General features: G+C 37.9%; 1 long non-coding RNA gene across 1 annotated transcript in view; it reads left to right on the top strand.

The window, feature by feature from the left end:
• Nucleotides 1-5,389: 5,389 nt before the first annotated feature.
• The window catches only part of LOC131573027 (uncharacterized), a 98,381-nt gene continuing 81,919 nt past the window's right edge, over nucleotides 5,390-21,851 (top strand). Inside the window, exons 1-2 of the long non-coding RNA XR_009276109.1 lie at nucleotides 5,390-5,502; nucleotides 11,718-11,775. This is a non-coding gene — a long non-coding RNA (uncharacterized LOC131573027). The remainder of the gene's footprint in view (nucleotides 5,503-11,717; nucleotides 11,776-21,851) is intronic.

Raw genomic sequence — 21,851 nt, 5'->3', positions numbered from 1 at the left:
TACTGGGAGGATACAGTGGTGGGTTCTGTGAGAATCTGGTAGAAGCTCCCCCATGTCCAACAGAGCCAATGACAGACGACTCCCCTCCTGGCCAAGGACAAGTACATCAGCTATAGAGACAGCACCTCTGGGATAACAGGTTTACAAAGGGGTAAAACTTCGGGGAAACAGCAACTGGAGAGAGGAGTGAGACTATGTGAGAGAGAGCACCCTACAGATACCAAAATCTGGGAAGGAGGAGGGGATACCAAAATCTGGGAAGGAGGAGGGGTAGCTCTTCCTGCACTGCTTAGGGTAGGAGGAGGTATTGCAAACTGGGAGTAAGGCTAAGTGCAGGAGAAAGGGAGGGGTGAGGAGAAAGCGTTTTAAGATTTGGGTTTCTTTCTCATTACCCTATTCTGGATTGCTTGGTAAAAAATTAAACTAATTTCCCCAAATCATGTTTTGGCCATGACAGCAGTGGGTGAGTGATCTCCCACCATTTTTATGTTGAGCCAGGAGCCTGTGGTTGTGATTTCTTTCCACCACCCCACTGAGGAGGGGAGGGGTAGAGAGGTTTTGGGGGACAGGCACTTGGTGTCCAGCTGGGGTCAACCCAAAACAGTCTTGCTGAGGAATCATGTATGATTTTGTACTATTGTCAATAAGCTGAAGTATGACAGAATTTGATTCTAAGAAACAGAAATAAAATTGGGAGCATCAAGAGAATTGAGATGTTAAAAGCAGAAAGCATTTTAGAGCATAAGGATTTGTATTACATGAGTAATATCACTAAATGTAAACAAGGTTAGCGAAATACATGTTATCTTGAAAAATATTCAATATGTATATATAAGTAAGTGCTTCAAGGTGAATGTCCTGCTAATTCAGGAAATAGGAATCAATATTTGTGACCTGAAACATGACTCTTGAAAAGGATGTTGCATAATGATATATGTATACAAAGAAATTTAATCATTTGTTATTTGCTGCTTTGCGGCTAGCATGTGAACTGAAGAATTGCTGGCATTTGACTGTATGCTTAATGTATGGATAATAGGCAGTTAAGAAGGGCTTGCTAAAAATGTTAAAGAAGGCAGAAACTACTGGAGGACTGTGTAATGGGACTAAAAAAAATATTGTTCTGAGTAAACAAGATGTTTTAGTCTTTTCCAGTCACCTTATTTTGTGCTTTGATAACCAATACCAGTGTTATGCTTACTACCTCTGGTACACTCTGTTTAAGAACCTCAGTCTGATCACAAGGCAAGCCTTAACAAGCATTAGACCCTGAAGCACAATTACAAGCAGACTTGATGGAGGTAAATTATTAAGTGTTCCTTGTGACGTCTGAAGGATGGTGGAGTTCCCTGAGTGCTCAGATTGGTGAGTGCACACCTGCTACATATAAATGAAAGTACCGGTCCTTTTCTGGGACTTCTCATCAGGTAAGTCTTCCATTCTCATTAAAGTGTTTTACTAAGAGATTATTTTAAAAGCTATTTTTGGCCTAGTTGCCTGAAATGCATTCAATGTTAGCCTGAATTATGTGGATGATTATAAATGTGCATATGATGATTTTGAAACAGTTTAAAACTTACTACTCCATTCCAACACAAAACAATCAATTCACTTCAAGCTGATGTGTTTAAACTCATTCCAGATATTCCTTCTATGTGTCATACTCTTTGCACATTGGAGTTTGATAAGGAATATTTCTGTGTTTGTTTTCTAAAATGACAGTAGTTCTTTTGTAAACAGTGTACAAATTCTTCTCTTGAAGATAAGTTTCTCCAAGATTATAAATGTTTATTTTCTAGGCTAACTTCCTCCCTGACAAATTAGTTCCAAATCAAAATGACTATCAAACACAAGGTGTTTTTTTAAGGTGGTCTAATTTGCTTAAGCTGAGTGGATGAAGGTGTCTGTGTCCAGTTAAAAGTTATTATCCTGTGAACTGCTACCTACATCATATATGACTTTACAATAGACATTTTCTTTATAATTGCTCTCATCAGAACAGCACCCAGTGTAGCAAACATATATTCAGACATACTGGGTTTTGCCAAGGAATTTTCTTACTCTTTACCAAAAAATGAAGGGAAACATTGGCATTATATTACTTCCTTCATTTTCCAGTTCTTAAGAAATTCACAGCTCAGAAAACCTCTGATGTGTGCAATCCAATTCAGCAAATTTACTACACAGTTTCCCAAAAGAATCATTTATATGCCTCTTTAGATTAGCTTCTCATGATCTTGTTTCTTAATTCCCATACACTTGAAAAATAATAGTAATCCAAACAGTTGGAAATCTTCTAGTCAGCTATAACCAAAATTAAGAACCTTACCAGTAATTCATCTCAATAAAGTGTGTTGGAAATATGCTGCTCGTCCTAGGGGAGCATCATGGCTGCATCTGATATATATTCTTGTTAAACCATACTTTTTTCTCCAACTGGAATAATATGTCACAGTTGCTAAAATGACTAAAAAAATCTGAAGAGCTAAGTGTATAAGGTAAGTTACCATATAGTATATTTTTGACTGAACAAACTCAGTTTATCTAAATTAATATGTTCACTCAGTTGTTTATAACTTATCCGTTGTGGTCTTTTGCAAGCTGTCTGTTCGTACTGGATTTGCATGCAGAGAAATTTTATTTCATCATATGAATTCTGAAAATTCATTAAGCAGTGACAAGCCATTCATTTAAGTGTTTGCATACAAAATAGGAATATAAGTACCCATCCTCTTATATGTATGCATTTTCATGAAATTTTAAATTTAATCTTGTATTGATTTGTGTGTGAATCAGTGCAATGCATATGTAGTAGTGACTAGAAACTGCTTATTTGTGGATATTGCTACTGTACCTATTTAATTACAACAAATGTTGCCCTTCTGTGAGACCTTGGTTTCACTAGTTAAGTTCTGAAAAATAAATCTTAATTAATTTCCAAAAGAAATTGGAAAATATAAAACCACAGCACTACATTTCACCTTCTGAAATCTACACCCTAAAATGGGTTAATGTGGCTTCTTCCCCATTTTCTTACTTCTTCATATCTGAATTCTGATTTCATGCACCCATGCCACGAGTATTTATTTCCATTGGGATTTTCACACTGGAATGTCTTTTAGCATCTCTAGCTTGAGCCCTACTTATCAAAACCATTGTACCCAAAAGATAACATACAATGGGGGCTGGGTAGTCCTTGGTTGGCTTCCTGACACCCACCTAATCACTATGTCACTCACCATACTCAACAGGATGAGGGAGAAAATCAGATAGGTGAAGATAAAGGTGAAGATAAAGGTGAAGATAGGAAGATCACTTGCCAATTATCATCCTGGGCTTAAAAGACTCAGGGAAAATTAATTTTTTGCCAATTAAAATTGCAGCAGGAAGGTGAGATACAAAGATCAAAACTAGACCACTCTGCTCTTTTATACTTTATACACTCTGAGCAGTGCAAGGGGATGGGGAATGGGGGTTGCAGTCAGCCCATTAACATTTCCTCTCTGCACCTCCTTTCTCCTCATGCTTCTTCCACAGCATGAATCCTCCACAGGATGCAGTCCCTCAGGATAAATCTTCTGCAGTGTGGGCTCCTCTCTGCAGGCCAGTGTTCCTTCAGGGCATATTCACCTGCCCTGATGCGGGGTCCTCAACAGGCTGTGGGGAAATACCTGTTCCACCGTGGCCCACTCAGTTGGCAACAGGCAGAGCTGCTCCAGCACCTGGGGCACCTCCTCCCACTCCATCTTCTCAGACCTTGGGATTTGCAGGATTGCTTCTCACACATGAACTTCCCCAGTCCTCACAGCCTGTGAGGTAGTTTATTCTTTCTTAAATGTGTTTTCTCAGAAGTGCCACCAGCTTAGCTGACAGGGTCAGCTGTGCCCTGGGGAGGGTCCATGTTGGACCGGGCTGGACCCAGCCATGTCTGGATTGGACAGTTTAAAACAGCCCAAAGTTTTTCAGGTCACCTGCTGCATCTCCCTCATTGCCAGCACCGTCACACCTACAGCCAATGCAAACAGTACACTAAAAATATCTAATGAGTACAAACCATAAGTAGGATCACTTGGCAACTTCAAAAAAAAAAAATGTATATGTTCAATCAGAACTATCAATCTAATATTTCATCTTTTATTTCTCTCATAATATAATCTGCACTATATATTCACAGATTTTAATTATGTTAAATGTTATTGAAATAAAGTTTCATTTGTTGATAATAATGCAAATGGATTTCTGTTCTCTATGGGAAATATTAAATTGCCTCAGTTAAATGTATCTGTGATAACTTCACACGGAATCCCAAAGGTGCCAGAAGCAATGTAAGAAGTGATGGCTAGAAACTCAATGAGGTCGACTTAATCTGTTTTCACCAAGACTATTAATTAAATGTGATTAATATTTTTGCAAATTACAGAAATGACCTAAGGAAAATTCTGTTAATCCCTGTAGACACCATGACCTCAGTAACAAAAGTTCTATTTTTCCCTTTTAAGAAAAAAAAAAATGGAGGACAGAATGGAAAAAAAATATTAGCCATTTCACTTGACAAATAATTTCTATATTCATATCCAGGGTACCCTTTTCCATTTTTGTTTGTTAGTGTATGTCTAATTTAAATTAATCTTCTTCTATCTGATCAGAGTGACAGATGCATGAAAAAGTGTAGTTTGTTGTCATTGCCTCTTAGAGGGATATGTAGCTCACAGGAACTGGGGTTTTTTGTAGTATTATTAGATCTTTATTTCTGGGAAAAAAATAGCTGCCTGATTGTGCTTATATATGCACAGTTCATCATAAAATAATTCTCTTTATTTGCCTTTCTCATTAGAAATACTTTTCCAAACAACTATTGATTTATTTAGTCATTTAAAGTTTTAAATATATTTCTCTTTTGATTGCTGCAACTGCTATATGACTTCTCAGCTAGTTCAGTATTTGTAGATAACTTTTTCCTCTTAAATAGGCAACACTGATAATAATGGGAGCTGAGATTCATTCAGAGAAAGACGGAGTATTTTTATTATCAGGCAGAAATAATTATAAATTAGAAAACATGCAATGAAACATTTGTTTTATTAAAGGTAATAAGCATTTATTTACAAGGGTGGCAGAAATCCTACCTCTTACTGAGAATTCTGTAGCTTACATAGGTTACAAAAAATAGTGGTAAATATTAAGGTCCTCTGAGGCATGGAGATAACGTATTCAACCCCATATCACAATAAAAGTGTCAGTTGTTATCTCCTTCCTGGTTTTACCTTTGTAGAGGCAATGATGTAAGACTGTGTGACTTTATTGCAAGGTATTCAAAGCATTCTGTTCAGAAGCAGGTAAAACAGCCTTGTGTATGAATAGAGATAATTGAGATAAGCTTTATTTTTTGCAGTCATATTGGTCATGTTATTATGAGAAGCTTACTTGAAAATTGAAAAAAAGAAGAAGATCATGCTTTGCTTGAAGACAGATCTACTGAACTTCAGATGCCAAAGAATGAGGGTAAGTCTTAGGTACTTACAATGAGAAAAAACAAACCATTGAAATAAAGCTGAAAGAGAGAAATAATTTCTGAGGGAAAATTGTAGCTAGTGTAGCATATTAGTATCCAGACTATTTGTTTAATTCACTTTTCTTGTGTAGAGCAGGTATATAGTTTACAGAAACGAGTGGAATATCATCTTGATGATTGACTAACCATTTTTTTGTGCTTGATAGGAACAGAAATATACATATAACCTGATTTGTGAATTACTGTATACTCTTACTAATGATTTTTATGTCTTTAGTTGGAAAATAGATGTCTTTCTATATTATTCTAATTTTTATGAAAATTACAGTGTATTTCTGCTAAAATGAAGGGTATATACATATCTGGCAATTCTTGTAACTTCTGTCTCTTACTAATTTTTCTAAATCAAGACACAAACCAATGATTTTCTTTTATCATTCACCTATTGTGCCAAAATTCTATTTATTTTCTTAATTGAGAATAGCAAAACTATGAAAAATCAGATATGTGAAAAGACTGACACTTTAAAGATAAATCTATGTTTAAATCTGCAGCCACACAGTTCACAGGGAACTTCATAAGAATCATTGCATCCAATGTCTGAGTCTTTGACTAACTGGCCTTTCCTACCTAATAGTTCAGATAAGCCAAGTTTATCAAGGAGAACTGTAACTACCTGGTTCTCAGAAGTTCTGGTATGCATCCACAAAAAAACTGATTTAAAGTATGTTTGTGCAAATACTTGTTCCTGGACTCAGAATACCCAACCTAATAACTTCAGAAAGGAGGCTATGCATTACCAGAAAGTATGTCTCATGAAATAAATTAATGTAGCTGTGCTTCTCTCCAAAGTAAAATTTCTGACTGGCTTTGCTGTATTCAGTCTCAGCATCCATATGGAAAGCACACTGTGGATGAACCCCACTGAAATTGTTTTCCATCTAATAAAAATAATCTTAAGAAGCATCTGAAATATTTGTTAGACAGAATTATTAGTTATGTAAATATTTTTATCAGATCAGTGTATTAAGTTATTTTTATGACTGGAACACGTGCTGAAGAGATGCAGCTGGGGAAATAGGCAGAGGTCTATATGCAACCACAGCGTATCAGAGGTGATATTTTATAGTGCACAGCTAGTAAGGGTCTGATAAGAACAAAATTAGAGACTAAAATGCTCACAGCTTTTAGTCTTCTTCCTTCTCCCTGTCACCAGAAAATCCTTATGTGCTGTCACATTCTGGAAGCTGTCCCCACTCTATCAGCTGTGTCTCTCTGATCCAGCTAGTTACCCATCTTCTTTGTCTAAAAGTTTCAAAACTTTTATTTCCTCTGCAATATTTTGCCTGAAGGTAATGCATTAGATTTGCAGTACGTTGAGGTTCCTTTCATGTTTCAATGTTGTTGCCTTTCTCTACAGCAGCAGCCTGCATTTATAACTGAGCAGTTCAGTTTGTTTGCCCAACTCTCTTTGCATTCCTGGGACTTCCAACTCACTGCAATATTAGTTCTTGTTGCCAGGGCACTTTGTATAACACTTGACTCTATTTTAATATACACCTATTTTTGGAGCAGTGCAATGAACAGAGCTTTGCCTTAGTCGTTTATTTTGCTCAGACATTTATTTGGAAGATATTAGTTCTGTTAGGGTATCCACAGATGACAGATATCTCCATTCATCTGTAGTAGACCAAATATGGCCAAGACCAGATGCTCATGGCTTAAATGTGAGCTCAGAAAGCCTTATGCTCTGTGTGTTAGATTAGTCCCCAATAATCTGCACTGATAATACATGTTCTCAGTTTCCTTCTTTTACACTGTGTTCAATTGAGAACAAATTGGCTGTAAGCTACTGCTGGTGAGTAGAGTACTCTGGTGCCACACTGTACCAGCTCTGAGCTAATATGCCTAATTAGCTAATATTAGTTGCTCTGAAGGGATAACACAAAGCTTCTGAGTCTGTACTGTGCATTTGTATAACCAGTATACTAATGTTTGCCTTTGGCTGAACTGTCTGTCTCTTCTGCACATGCTATACAGTCTTAACTGAGGCTGCCCCAGGCTCTTTTGAGCAGAAAGTCATGAAATCTCTGCCTCATTTAGCATGTATTACATTGGCTGACATATACAGTATGCAGGCAGCCTGGGATGGAGGCTGAGGTTGTCGTTCCCAGCTGTGTGGTTTAAGTCTGAGACAGACATTGCCACCAGGGGAAAAAGCAACCAAACACCATCACAAGTTAAACAAACTTTTCTTCTGTATTCTCCTAGGAGTATTTTGTGTTGCCAGTATTTGAACAAAGTTTGGCTTTAAATCTCAACTGAAGAGAGGTACCTGACTGCAGAAAGCAAAGTAGTCCATAAAAATGGGAATTGCGTGACTTAAATGCACTGGGTGACAACACAACTGTTACATGGAGTGAATTTCTTTGTGGAAAGACTAATTCATGTTCATTAAAAAACAAAGTCAAATTACAGGTGAGTGAGGCATTATTAGGAAGTTAATCTGTATTTTCACACCATTATACAATGCCTAGATTTGCTTCTTCAGATTTTATGCAAAGAGCACAACAAAACCTTTCGAGCATTCACCACTCTTAAATTTACCTTAATCACACAGTCAGTAATTCCTGCTTCACTTTGTTTCTCCTACTTTTTCCTTGTGTAATGTCTTCTCCCTATTACCTCAAATACAAACTAGTATGGTAAAATACTTTGCTAAAAATGGAATATTTCTATTTATCAAGAGCAGTCATTTACTGCACAATTATATCCAGCTTTTTCTATTCTTCAATCCTTGTCTCTGGTAGGCTTAATTCAGTGCATTTCTGCAGCTGCATAGATTGGCTGGTACTAAAAAGAAATGCAAAAATTAACACATAAGTAACCTCTGAGACCAGTTTTTCCCTAGGACATCAAGGGAGGTATGGGGATGGAAAAGGGTTTGGTTCATCCATAAGGGATGTATTCTTCTGTATTTTTTCTGTACAGCAGTCTGTCTTATACTATCTAACTGGAAAATAATTTTCAGGTGTAAGTAATAACTTCCGGTGTCCATAATTCACATACATGTGAGTGGGAATATAATAACAGTAGCTCAGGAAGGCATTATCCTTAAAAAGTGATAAAAGCAAAAATATTTCTAGGCACATGAACATGATCAGTATCATCAAACTCTTCCTCCAAGAGCTATGCAAAGAGAGCAGTATTTTCTCTCTTTAAACCCAGTGCTCCATCTTGTACAATGATGCTAGAAACATTCAATATTCATACATTTCAATGAGTGCATTTAAGAATGGACTTCCATGTAGATGTGCTGAAAGGCACTCCTGAACCTAGGGGAGGAGCATGCTGCTTTGCACCAGTTTCTTAAATGAAACATAATTATTAGCACTGAGCCTTTCAAGAGTTTTGGAATGCATATTGCCACTACATCTCTCTCTAGGGAGAGAGGGGAAGATGTACAGTACCACAAAAACAATAACCATCTGTTGGGGGTTAGAAAACCGAGACACCATCAAAACAAAACAATACTGTAACCAATATAACTTTCAAATATATTTATGTTCATCTAAACATATTTTATTTGGATATCTGAGACAATAATTCTAAATGTAGACCAAACAGTGGCATATTCTACTATCATACTCAGTGCTCCAACAGAGGTTTTGGCAGCAGATAACTTACACTTTATCTGTCTCTGTATGTGGTAAAACACACAAAGCATGTAATTTTTCAGCATAATGACAATTCCTGTATTCCCTGAATGCCTAGAGGAAAAGGTCTAACTGCAACATTGTTTCTGGCTAAGGAGCAGTCATCTAAAAATCTTGAAATTTAAGCCTCTTGTTAGTTTCACAATATCTGGGAGATCTGGTACAGTATGTTCCTGCAAAAGCCCTGCTTAAAGCTGTGGCCAGCTTCTCCCAGGCTATGTTCAAGACAGAGAGTGTGCATGAGTTGTTTTATTTAGGTTCTACAGCAGGGTATCAAAGGACTGAGGTAACCTGACAATTAATCATTTTAAGAAAATGGATTTAATATTAAAAGTGTGAAATCAGCTGAGTTCTGCAAACTCTTTGGACTTAAGACCTTTCTGAATACTGCAGCATGGAGACCAGTTGGTCAAAAGAGGATACAGTGGTATGTGGAAAGCAGCAGACTCCTACAGTTTGCTGTCCTCTTTTCTGAAGTATTTCAAGGGTTATTGGTATAAAAAGTCCATAAACCTCTGACAGAGGTATGATTAAGAGGTAAAATGCAATGTGCAATGAGCTACCTAGTCTTGGCGAAGAAACTTGAAATCCAAAGTAGGTCACAAGTCAATTCATTTTGTAGGCTTGACCTTGTACTCAGTGGATATTTAATCCCATCACGAAACCACTGGACAATGTTATAAATACCAATTTTGAAACAGCCCTTTTGGGACAATATCTTTATCTTGGCAACTGGTTTCTGCTGAAAAGATACCAAGAGTTAGGACAAAAATTCTTCTAAAATACTATTCTCCAACATCATGTGCACTTACATTGACAGGTCAACAGCTGGATATTTCAATTATATTAATTTCTTAGATATTGGAAAACTTATACAGAAAATGTGACTAGAAATACAATCAAGGCATGAAAATGACATCTTTCAACTCTACAGTTCCTTCTCAGTTTAGGCAGTAATTGTTATATTTTTTTGTTTCTTCTACCTTTTTTTCTTTTTTTTATTCCTCTATTATGCCCTGTCCTGCTACTGAGGTTTAGGAAGACCCAGTGAACAGCCCTTCTATGTGAATAACATTAGAAAGCAGTCCACTATGGAGACTTCACACCAAATGGAAGAAGTACTTGTAGTGAAGGATAGAATCTGTCAATTAAACTTTGTATTTATGATCAAATATTATCAAATCAAGAATATTGACATCTGAGTTTATTCCAGAGGTTAACTTGTTCATTTTCCTTAAACTGTGTTGTTCTTACTAAGAAGAAGAAAAACAAAACAAAACTAAACAACTGTCCATGTGCTTTGAGCTGAATTAACTGTAACTAGAATTCTTGGCAGCTTTAAAGACAAATAGAGTCTGACAGGCAGTGCTTTGTACCAACAAAGCATTCCATATTGAACTTCTTTGTTTTCTTTTACGTGTATTTGCTTTGGTTTCTATTTCAGAAAATAAAATGTTGGAGGATGGCAGTTTGACACTGGGATATGGTCTTTTTTTTCTTTTTCCTCTACAAATTAATGTTGATTGGAAATTAAGTGTGAGATTAGGCTCTTTAATGTAATCCCTAGAAAAGCCAACCCCCAAATTTTAAAACTCTTCAGAGTTGTTGGGTTAACAACAAGACAGTGCACATGAGATGCCTGGAGTAAGAAACAAATTAGTTAATTTTTTCAAGTTTTCCATTGAAACTGTGGGACTGATTTTTATTTATATTATTGAAGACCAAGGAATCCCTCAATCCTAGTGACTGTTGAGAAGGAACATGAACATGTGGCAGGGTCAGCCACAGTCTTTTGACTATTGTGGCAACTTAGGACTGTATGGACCATAAGGACCCATTCCAGCACTTCTCTGTGTGGAAGAGACAGAGTTTGTTGGGGTCCCAACAAACTTGAGCTCCAAAAGGTTGAGTAAGTTTCACCAAGAATCCAAACAGGGGAGGAAAGGAGACCCACACATACCAGGAACATCTGTGAGAAGGAAAGAAGTTATGAGGAAGGAAGGTAGGTTAAAAAAAAAAAACAAAAGTTAGATAAGTTTAAGTATTTAACTATTCAAAGCAGCTGAATACTTTCCATCAGATGCAGGAAATCAAGTAATGCATTTTAATGAACAAAAAAGTGCCTTCAGTAGATAATACTGCTCCTGTATTAATAAAATACTTCATGCTTTAGCTTCAGGCATATAAATATTTTTCTTGACTGCTGTTACTGTTGGTTTCCACTTTTCTCATCATCTATTTTTTCCATCTATTTGTTTTAATAAAAATTGAATAACAATTGTAATTTACTAAGTGATTTATCTTTGATAATCTAGATATCTAAAAGTTAAGTATAAAATTAGACTTACATAGTTCTTTAGGCTTTCCCTGTAACTGGCAGAGATAAATAGACACCTTCATATAATGACTCAACCCCTTTATAACATATGCATTAGACAGATGGAATTAATTAAACCTATTTTTTCTCTTGCTCTTTCTCTTCACTGCAGACTGAGTATGCATAAGGACTGTACAGCTCTTGTCCATCTTCCAGACAGTGGAAACTAGGTAAAGCTAATTCTAATTCTGCTGCATGTCTTGAATAATCCCCCATACATTGGAGTCCTGAGCTGGTTGATGTCTCCAATAGTTATTACAACCTAATTAAAATCAATATATTTAGCAATATTTTAACTGGAGCAGAGTGAGAAATGTCTCTATTTTGTCTGCTGCTGTGTAAGTATTTCACATCAGACCATACATTAATGCTGAGAGAACTAATAAAACAATAACCCATCCCAATTTGTTATATTATGTTTAATTGCTTTCCCCCTCAAGAAGGAAATGTGATCCTAATTTTTTTTATATATATAATATAATTTTTTATATATTTAGCAGATACCTCCCATTCTTTAATGGAAATATCTTTTATGGTGTAATTTAGAATTAAATATTGAAATAGAAAGGCATTACTTTATGAAGCCAAACATTTTTGCAGTTAAACTCTACTTTGTCCTTATGAGAGGCCTGGTGCCTGTTCTTAAGATAAAAATGTTATATATCTGCAGAACAGAGCTGTGGAAAAATGCACTAGATCATAAAAATGCTTATTAACTAGGTAAATAAGTTAAAAAACTGTTTTAGTATCCCTTGTCTTGGTAAAGGGCAGAAAAAAATCTGTTACCACAACACTGTCTGCACTTACTGCCTTTTTCTTCAAGGGTCATTAAATGTTTCAGATAATAATTGACCTAATTCACTTTAAAACAGTTAAGAATTCTGATCTTCTAACCAATATCAAATGGGTAAAAAGAAATAAGAACAAACTCTAGGCCATATGAAAATACAGCAGCTCAATAGTGGTGTTCTCTCTGATGTCCATAGGTGTAAGCTCAGCAGGGTTCAGTAGCAATTTTTTCCTGGTCTACAGTGGTGGTTGCTGGTTGCCTTTAGGGCAAATTCCTACAGTAACTTCTTTTGCAAGACATTGCACAAGACTTGTGGAAAAAAAAGTGACACATTTTATCACACTATATGATATAGCTAAAAATTAGACAAGGTCGAGAGTGCATCATGGATGAAGTAAAAACTTCTGGGTTTTCTGTCTAACAAGAGACATTACGTCATATGATATCCTGCATATCTATTAAACAGGCATTTCTTGGATTCTTTGTCCATTCCTAGGCTGTGACCTTAAATCACAAGAACATAAACCCAGCATCATTTGCCTCTGAACTGAATAAAAAAATCATGTTGCCTAAGACTTAAGTTAATGTACAGCACAATACTTTAACTGTACCCTTTACCAAGGAATAACTAGAGAACACTTGGTTGCCCTTCTAGATACTTCCTAAACATTTCCACTGTCACTGGTATTTTCAGAAATGTTAGTTTCATCAAGTTTTTTCAAAGCATCGGAAAGCTGTAGGCCAAAGAGGTTCATTAAATAATATACAGGAAAATGTAATAATACACTGAGAACAATGAGAGGCTGCTGTACTTCAAGGACTATTTTAGGATTTTCTCTTTAACACCAGGAGAACCACAGATGTGGCTAGCTTATTAGTGAATCAAAAGTTAACCATGAGCTGGCAGTGCCTTTGAAGCCAGGAGGGTCAATGATCTCCTGGGGTGCATTGGGAGGAGCGTGGCCAGCAGGTTGAGGGAGGTGATCCTGCCCTTCTACTCAGCCCTGGTGTGGCCAGTCCTGGTGCTGTGTCCAGTTCTGGGCTCCTCAGGACAAGAAAGAAAAGGAGCTACTGGAGAGGGTCCAGTGGTGGGCCACAAAGTTGATTAAGGGCCTGGAGCATCCCTCTTAAAAGGAGAAACTGAGGGTGCTGGGCCTGTTCAGTGTGGAGATGACTGAGAGGGGATCTTACCAATACATATAAATATTTCAAAGGCCAGTGCCAAAGAGAATGGTGCCAGACTCTTTTTGGTGGTGCCCAGTGATAAGGTGAGGAGCAATGGCCTTAAACTAAACCACCAGAAGTTTCCCCCCAACATGAGTTAGAACTTTACATTGAGGGTGGCAGAGCATTGGAATAGGATGCCCAGTTGTAGGTTGTAGAGCTTCCCTCTCTGAAGACAATCAAACCCAGATGCATATGCTCCTGTGTCACCTGTTCTCTGCGACCCTCCCTTCTCAGGAGTTTGGATAGGATGATCTCCAAAGCTCCCTTACAGCTCTAACAATTCTGTGATTCTGTATTTCTCAGAAAATACTTGATAAAACCCAGTGGACTCTGTTATGTTGATACTTTGCTTTGGATTTGCTAAAGAAAAATGTAATTTTTTTGCCTGTATTGAACAAGCTGAAGAAAAGCCGCAGCCGTGACAATGAATTTCCAGTTTATATTATGCATGAGGTACTGCAATGCCAGAACATCACAAAATTGTTTGGGTTAGAAAAGACTATTAAAGATAATCTATTTCCAACCCCTCTGCCATAGACAAGGACACCTCCTACCAGCCCAGGTTACTCAAAACCCCATCCAACCTGGCTTTAAGCACTTGAAACCACAGAGAATCCACAACTATTCAGGGCAATCTGTTCCAATGTATCAACAATCTCACGGTAAAAAATTCTTCCTTATATCAAATCTAAATCTAGACTTTTAAGTTTAAAACAATCGTCCCTTGTCCTGTCATACCTTGGTAAAAGTATCTTTCCATCTTTCTAATAAGCCACCTTTATACACTTAATGCAACAAGGTCTTGCCAGAACCTTCTCTTCTCCAGGAGAAACAACCTTAACTCTCTCAGCCTGCCTTTACAGGGGAGATGTTCCAGCTGTTTGGTTATTTTTGTGGCACCCCACTGGAGCAACGCTAATACAGGCCATAGGTTTCTTGTACTGCAGACTCCAGAGCTGGATGCAACACTCCGGGTGGGGTAACCAGAGTGGAGTAGATGGGCAGAATCAGCTCCCTTGACCTGCTGCCCACACAGTTTTTATTGCAGCCCAGAATTCAGTTGCCTTTCTGCTTCAAGCTCATGGTGCCAGCTCATGTACAATTTTTCCAATCAACCAGTAGCCCCAAGCCCTTTGCAGGGTTGCTCTCAGCCAGGTCATCACCCACTCTGTACAGACACTGGGAATTGCTGTAACCCATTTGGAGGACTTTGCACTTGGCCTTGCAGAACCTTGTGAGGTTTGCATGGGTCCATGTCTCTAGACTGTCAAAGTCACCCTTCTTTTCCCTCAAGCATATCAACTGCAACACTCAGTTGTTGCAGTTCATATGATATCAGGTTGATATCATCTGAAGACTGGCTGAGGATGCACCCAATCCTCCCATCTGTCATTAATAAACATTTATTGTCTTTATTAATAAAGATTTATAGTATCTTGGTGAATGCAATTCTGGAGATATAACTGTATCAAGTTTCTCTGGAAAACCATGTCAGCTTCCATATTGTCTGTAATCATAGTCTTATGATACCCATGACATTTTGTGGACCTATTCTGGGCACAGAAAACTTAGGCAGCTGGACCTCAAGGACAGTAGCCTTCCTGGGATACAGATTCCCTGTCTTACATCTGAGGTAACATGTCACTGCACAGTGGAAGAGAGCAGAAAGAAGGGTGGGATCTGCACAGTGATCTGCAGATCACATCTACTGGGTTTGACTACAACTCTTTTGGTGAACCTAAGAAGCAGGAGAGCAGAAACAGAATATCAGTCAACCACTCTAATGCCTACTTGCCCAGCACAGGCTTGATTTAAGTCTTTTCCTTTAAACTTCCCTACCATTCAGTTTTGCCTACACTGCTGACAAAATTTTCGACCTCCAACTTTAGGTAGAGGATGAGGGAGGTAGGATCTTAGGGGGAGTTTTAAAAGCAGGGAGCATGGTTGCCACCTGCTGTTCATGGTAACTGAAGCATCCTGAAAATATCACTAGAATCTTGCTACTGGGCTGCACAGTAAGTGATAGTCACTTCTCCAAAAGCATAAAAAAAATGCATGCCAACATACACTGTCTACGTATTAGCAGAGCATCTGTGGAAAATGTCTGTACATCGGAGCAGATAAATAACTCTGGATTTTTAATGCCTATTTTGGCAACAAGTTTGAAGATAAAAGTCTATTGTTAAAGGAAACAGAAGAAATTTGAAAAAGCAGGAAGCAGCTTTTTCAAATTTTTCAAAAGAAATCTGAGGAAACTGTAATAAAAGCTACTGAGGTTTGTTTCTCCATGCAGTTTTTATTAGGCTGTTTAATTATTGCTTAGGAATACTCAACACAACTCACTAGGCTGTACTCCTAGTTTTACTTTCTCTAGCCAGAAAAAAAAGAAGCAAATCATGAGTGGTGAACTCATTTTCTTGGTTCCTTTCAATTGATCACACGTTTCATTTCGGTGAAAGTATTTTCAAGACATAGTCTGTCTTGACATGTATCACCTGCTGTGTTTTAATCTGGAAAGGAGAGAACAAGTCTAATACTCTGTAGTGTTAACTGTTGCAGGATAAATTCTGTTATTATAGGCTCTATTGTCTCATTTACTCACTCCATTGACCCGTATTTCCCAGTCTACCCCAAATGCTCTCTGAAGGTTCTTCCTTTCTGGCCAGAAGTACTAACTGTAGCACATCACCTCATTCTCCTCATCTCTCCCCAAGAACAGTCTATCAAGAAGTTCAATTTCTCCAGAAAACCTTTGAAATGTGACTCTGACCCTCCCTTGTAACCTTCCTATCCCTCCTCCCCTTTTTCAAGGAGACTTAACCAGTCTATGAAGAAAGCTTTCTTTTGTGATTTAACCTAGCTATTACTTTTAGCAGAATTTTTTAAACATTAGCATTTAGGTTTTAATCATCAAGCACCAGAATTTGAAGGCTTAGGATTGACGGTTACCCAATGTAAGGTAACTTAAAGAATTTTATATTTCAGAAAGTGCTGCTATTCCATCTTAATCCAGGTAACTTCTTTTCCCCAGTGATACGTAGTGATAATTACTCTCTCCCTATCACTTGGACTCATTGACCAGTGGTAGTACTAAATATGGTGAAACAAATGCATGGTAACAAATTCAATGTATTTGTTACCCAGAGTCTGGCCCGTGGGTGTTAGTTTGGCACAGTTTGACAGTTACTGAGGGTATACCTCAGATTATACCTCACAGTAATTGACTGATCTGACCAAATTTAACAAAAAGGGCCAATCAATGCGGTTACTGTACATATCGGGTGCTACACAGGCCAGTCTTTGAGACTGGAGTGACACCCTGGCCACACAATCAACCAGAGTCCATGGTAAACCAGTGGAAGATAAAATTGTATTGATGAGATTAGAGTCTTACAACTAAAGGAATCTTATTATGATGTGTCACATACCATGAATTTGGAAAAAAATTCTACCAATTTGACAAAGTTGGATGGGTCACTCATACTTTACCCTGAAAAGGGACACATAAAATTTATATATGTTTGATAACTAGCAGAAGTTGCAAAGTTCTCACACTTAGACGGATGTGAATACTTTGTTGTGAGTGGGTTGCTGCACTATAAGAGCTGACAAAGTTAGCTTTAAATCAACTATCCTATATGAAGGGATGAATATCAAAAGAGTTTTAAAATCCACTTTTCATACTGGCATCTGCTGACTCAGTAAAATTCTAGGTGCTATTCTAGTGCGATTCAGCATTTCCACTGTGATTCAGCTATCTGATTGATTTTTGCTGCAAATATTGGAAAAGAAAAAAGTGTCCTTAGTAAAAAAAAAATAAAAAAAAGGAAAGCTCTGAAAGCTGCTGTTACAAATTTTTGTGAGTGTAAATTAAAATAATTTCTTTTTTGCATCTGAAAAGAAAGTTGGTCTTTACATTTACAAAGATTTACAAAGACAAGAATACAGTTTTTTTCAGTCATGAGTTGTAAATAAGAAGTAATATAAACTCTAATAAAAAAAAATTAAAACCTGGAAGCATGAAAAACTTGGTTATGAATCAAGGAATATTATTCATCTTATTAGTTAATTTTCTTAGTACTTTGAATTCAAGGTATATATTAGCACCTTCTAAAATAAGTGTATTGTACCAGCAGCTCTCAAACAGTGATCTCTGAGGTACCAGTATTCTGCAAAGCCATGGCACTTACTCAGTTGTACCACTTGTTTTAGAATATTTAGTATCAGTCATTAAAACACATTTTAAATGAAGCAAGTCTGGTCTCCTTACTACAGAAATAGTCTGTATAAAGATTAATTTCCTTGCTCTAGAGTATAATATGCTACTGACCTTGGCTTCCTCTGATGAGCTGAAAGCATGCAAAAAAATCCATGTAAGTACTCAGAACTCAGCAAGATGTGTATCTTTAGTTCTTGAAAATCTCACATGATTTAAAAGACTTTTTCCCAGTTTGCAGTCAGTGGTCTGAAAAGGACACACCAGACACATGGTGTGACTTCCTTTCCTTCTAAATAATTAATCACATTAAATGGCACTAAGGAATAGAGAAAATACTTTCCTGATATTATTTTTCCATATAAACACATGCTGCCATTGCCATAAGGTTGTTGTTTAACTGGAGACAGATGTGATCTACATTCCTGTTTAAGTATGAGCCATTATGCAGAAGTATTGTCAAACACTGATGTTTTGCAGGGTAACATGATAGAAAAGCTATAAGGGCATCCTTATGTCAGTGTGATCAATTAAGGATTGTTTGTCTATCCTAGCTCTCACTGATTTCATTTAGACTTTGACATCCACAAAGAATCCACAAAGGGGAAGGCTAGCTCACAAGAGGATCTCTCCAAGCAGGGTCACAGTAGCACTGCTTGATTTCACTGCATTTAGTTTTGTGGCTCTCTCAATAGAGACCTTAAATTCTTTCTTCATCTTCCTAACTGTTCTATAGTAAAAAGAAGTTTGCATTTGAAAGGAAAATTGGAATAATACGTGACTAGGTCATTTTGTGAAGTAGAATTTATAATGAAACTGCTTTCTCAGGAACCATTTAATGGATCTAACATATTTATTAAAAAAAAAAAAAAAGTGTAGCTCTATGAGAAAACAACTCATTCAATTTAATAAGTGAACTGCTAAACTGAAGATTAGTATTACTGATTTATTACTTCTGCATTCTGTATACATATGGAGGGTGTGACTGTGCTGTGCACAGACAGATGTTCTGTCAGCAATTTTGGTAAAGATCATGTGTTTCAGCTACCATTTGATTGGGCACCACAATTTTTGTTATAATCAGGCTGTGATTGAGCATATATTTTGAAATTGAATTTGTATTCCAATGTATTTGAGATTCTGAGTGTTACTGCTTAAGCAGCATGTGACTGGAAACTTTATTTAAATTGGCAGTCCAAAGAAAGCTTTCATGGGCATGAGTAACCAGTACTAGAAGAGTTTGACAGATTTAGCTTACCCTTGTTTTAAGATGATTATATAGGCACCTATGTTGTATACCACTGTATAAAATTATACAATAGAGGGAACAAAACATAGCATAACTAAGCCAAGAATACCTGCAAAATAAAGAAAGCAGTTCTGGAGAAAGATATTTACTGGCAACATCTTTGCACAACATTTCTCCAAACTTTCATTTTCATGAAAGCATCCTTATTTAAGTAATGGCATTACAGTGAAACATATTCAATATGAATTTGCCTGTGGAGAGGCATATTCTAATGCAAAAACCTTATTCAATATTGTCTAATAGGCAATTTACTGAGAGCTAGAGTGGTACAGTGATACAGTTTTCAGAAGGTTAGCCATTACTAATTTTATAGTAATGGCAGGATTATTAAATTTCACCACTTTCTGGGAAAGTTTCAGAGAACATTTCACCTGGTCAGTGTTTTTGGCTAGATACTATGCTAATAAGCATCCTATTTATTGCTCACTTAGCACATAAATTAATTAGATTGGGAGTTGATTTCCTCATGTTATTATGGGAATGCCACAGACCTGCCTTTATGCATCAAACCCCTGTTTTTATGCCAATTTTTTATTCAGTCCATGACACACCACCTTATAAACCCTTCAGGGGCTACAACACATAGTTCACATACATCCCTTTTTAGTTGGAGCTCTATACATCTCTGTGTCTACTCATCTGAACTCGCTGCCTATTGCTTTTTCCCACAGCTTTTTCCCACAGGCAGAGTTTTCCCATATGAGGTGAATTTCCTTGACTCAGCATATTCCAAGTGCCCTTATCGCTGCACCATTTCCTTCTTACTGCTTAGGCATTAACTTAAAACATTAGCTTCCGTTCTGCCCACAGACACTAGGTTAAGTGGACCAGCTCAGGGTACTTCTGTCTTGTACAATTGCTGTATAGATTTTTGAATAGGTTGAATTCCCCAGAACAACTAACCTGAAGGGAGCCTCACGTTAGTGCTGCTGCAATGTCCATGTAGAAAAGTTGTTCCATGTTGACAAATGCCTCATTATGATTTCTATAATATTTCATTCTTTCATTTCTATAAGTCCCATTAAGGTACTAGAAAATGGCGATGAGGTTTCCCTGAAGCCTTCTCTATTCCAAGCTGAACTCCAGCTTTCTCAGCCTGTCTTTGTAGAAGTTTTCCATCCCTCTCATCATCTTTGTGACCCTCCTCTGGACTGGCCCTAGCAGGTCCATGTCGTTCTTGTGTTGAGGATGCCAAAGCTGGATGCAGAATTGCAGGTGGGGTCTCACAAGGGCAGAACAGAAGGGCAGAATCCCCGCCCTCACCCTGCTGGCCATGCTGCTTTTGCTGCATCCCAGGCTGTGGTTGGCCTTCTGGGCTGCAAGTGCACACTCTGGGTTCATGACCAGCCCTTCATCCATGAGAACTCCCAAGTCCTCTGCTGGGCTGCTCTCGGTGACTTTGCTACCAGTCAGAACTTATGTCTGGGATTTTCCCTACCCAGATGCAGTACCTTGCACCTGAACTTGTTGAACTCCATCAGAGTCTCATGGACCCACTTCTCAAAATTGTCCAGGTCCCTCTGGGTGTCATCCCTTTCTACTGTTGTGTCAACTACAGAGCTCAGCTTCCTCTCATCAACCCTGCTGAGGCTGCACTCCATCTCACTGCCTGTCATCAGTGTAGGTACTAATCCCTGTGGAATGATCCCAAGAGAGAGCCATGAGGTACGGGACTCATCACTGGCCTCCACCTGGACATAAAGCCATTGACCACAACTCTCTGACTTCATTTCTATAGCCAGTCTTTATCCATTGAATAGTGCATCCATCAAATCCACATGTGTCTAGTCTGGAGACAAGGATGTCATGTTGGACTGTACTGAAGGCCTAACAGAAGATAGATATCTTTGTCTTTGTCACTCTATCATAGAAGGCCATCAGGTTGGTCAGGCATAATTTGCCCATAGTAAAGCTATGGTGGCTGCCTTGGATCACCTCCTTGTCTTTTATGTGCCTTAGAACATATTCTAGGAGGATCTGCTTCATGATCATCCCAGACAAAGAGGTGAGGCATACCCATAGTGTGCCATTTCATGGTTCATCCTTTCTCCCCTTTTTAAAAAAGGGAGTGATGTTTCCCTTTTTCCAGTCAATGAGGACTTCATCTGACTGCCATGAATTTAAAAATATGGACAGTGGCTTGAAAACAGTGTCAGCCAGTTCCCTCAAGACCCTGGACTGCATGTCATCAGGTCCCATAGATTTCATCAGTGGTCCTGAATGTGCTCTTCACTTACAGTGGGAGGGATTGATTCAGCCTCATCCACCCAGAGAACTGAGGACTTGAGAGAAGCAGAAAGCCGAACTGCCAGTGAAGGCTGAGGCAAAGAACTCACTGAGTATCTGAGATTTCTCTATATTAGTCACCACCAGTTCATCCTTCTTGCTTATCAAGGAGATACAGTCTCCTCACCCTTTCTTTACTGACTTATGTCCTTATGGAATCCTCCTTGTTATTCTTCAGATCATTTGTCAAACCATGTTCCAGCTTTGCTTTCTCTTTCCTGACCCCATCCCTACACATGTACCATATACCTGTACTCTCTCCAGGTCACCTGTCCCTGCTTCCACTGGCTGTGGATTCTTACTCCTCAGCTGGAGGAGCAGATCCTTGCTTAGTCAAGTCAGTTTCCAGCTTGCCTTGCTCAACTTCCTATACACAGGGATAGAGAGCTCTTGTGCTCTAAGAAAGGTGGCATTTAAG

Source organism: Poecile atricapillus, chromosome Z (genome assembly GCF_030490865.1).
Source record: "Poecile atricapillus isolate bPoeAtr1 chromosome Z, bPoeAtr1.hap1, whole genome shotgun sequence".
NCBI classification, from domain to species: Eukaryota; Metazoa; Chordata; class Aves; order Passeriformes; family Paridae; genus Poecile; species Poecile atricapillus.
This window is presented reverse-complemented; position numbering and strand designations above follow the sequence as displayed.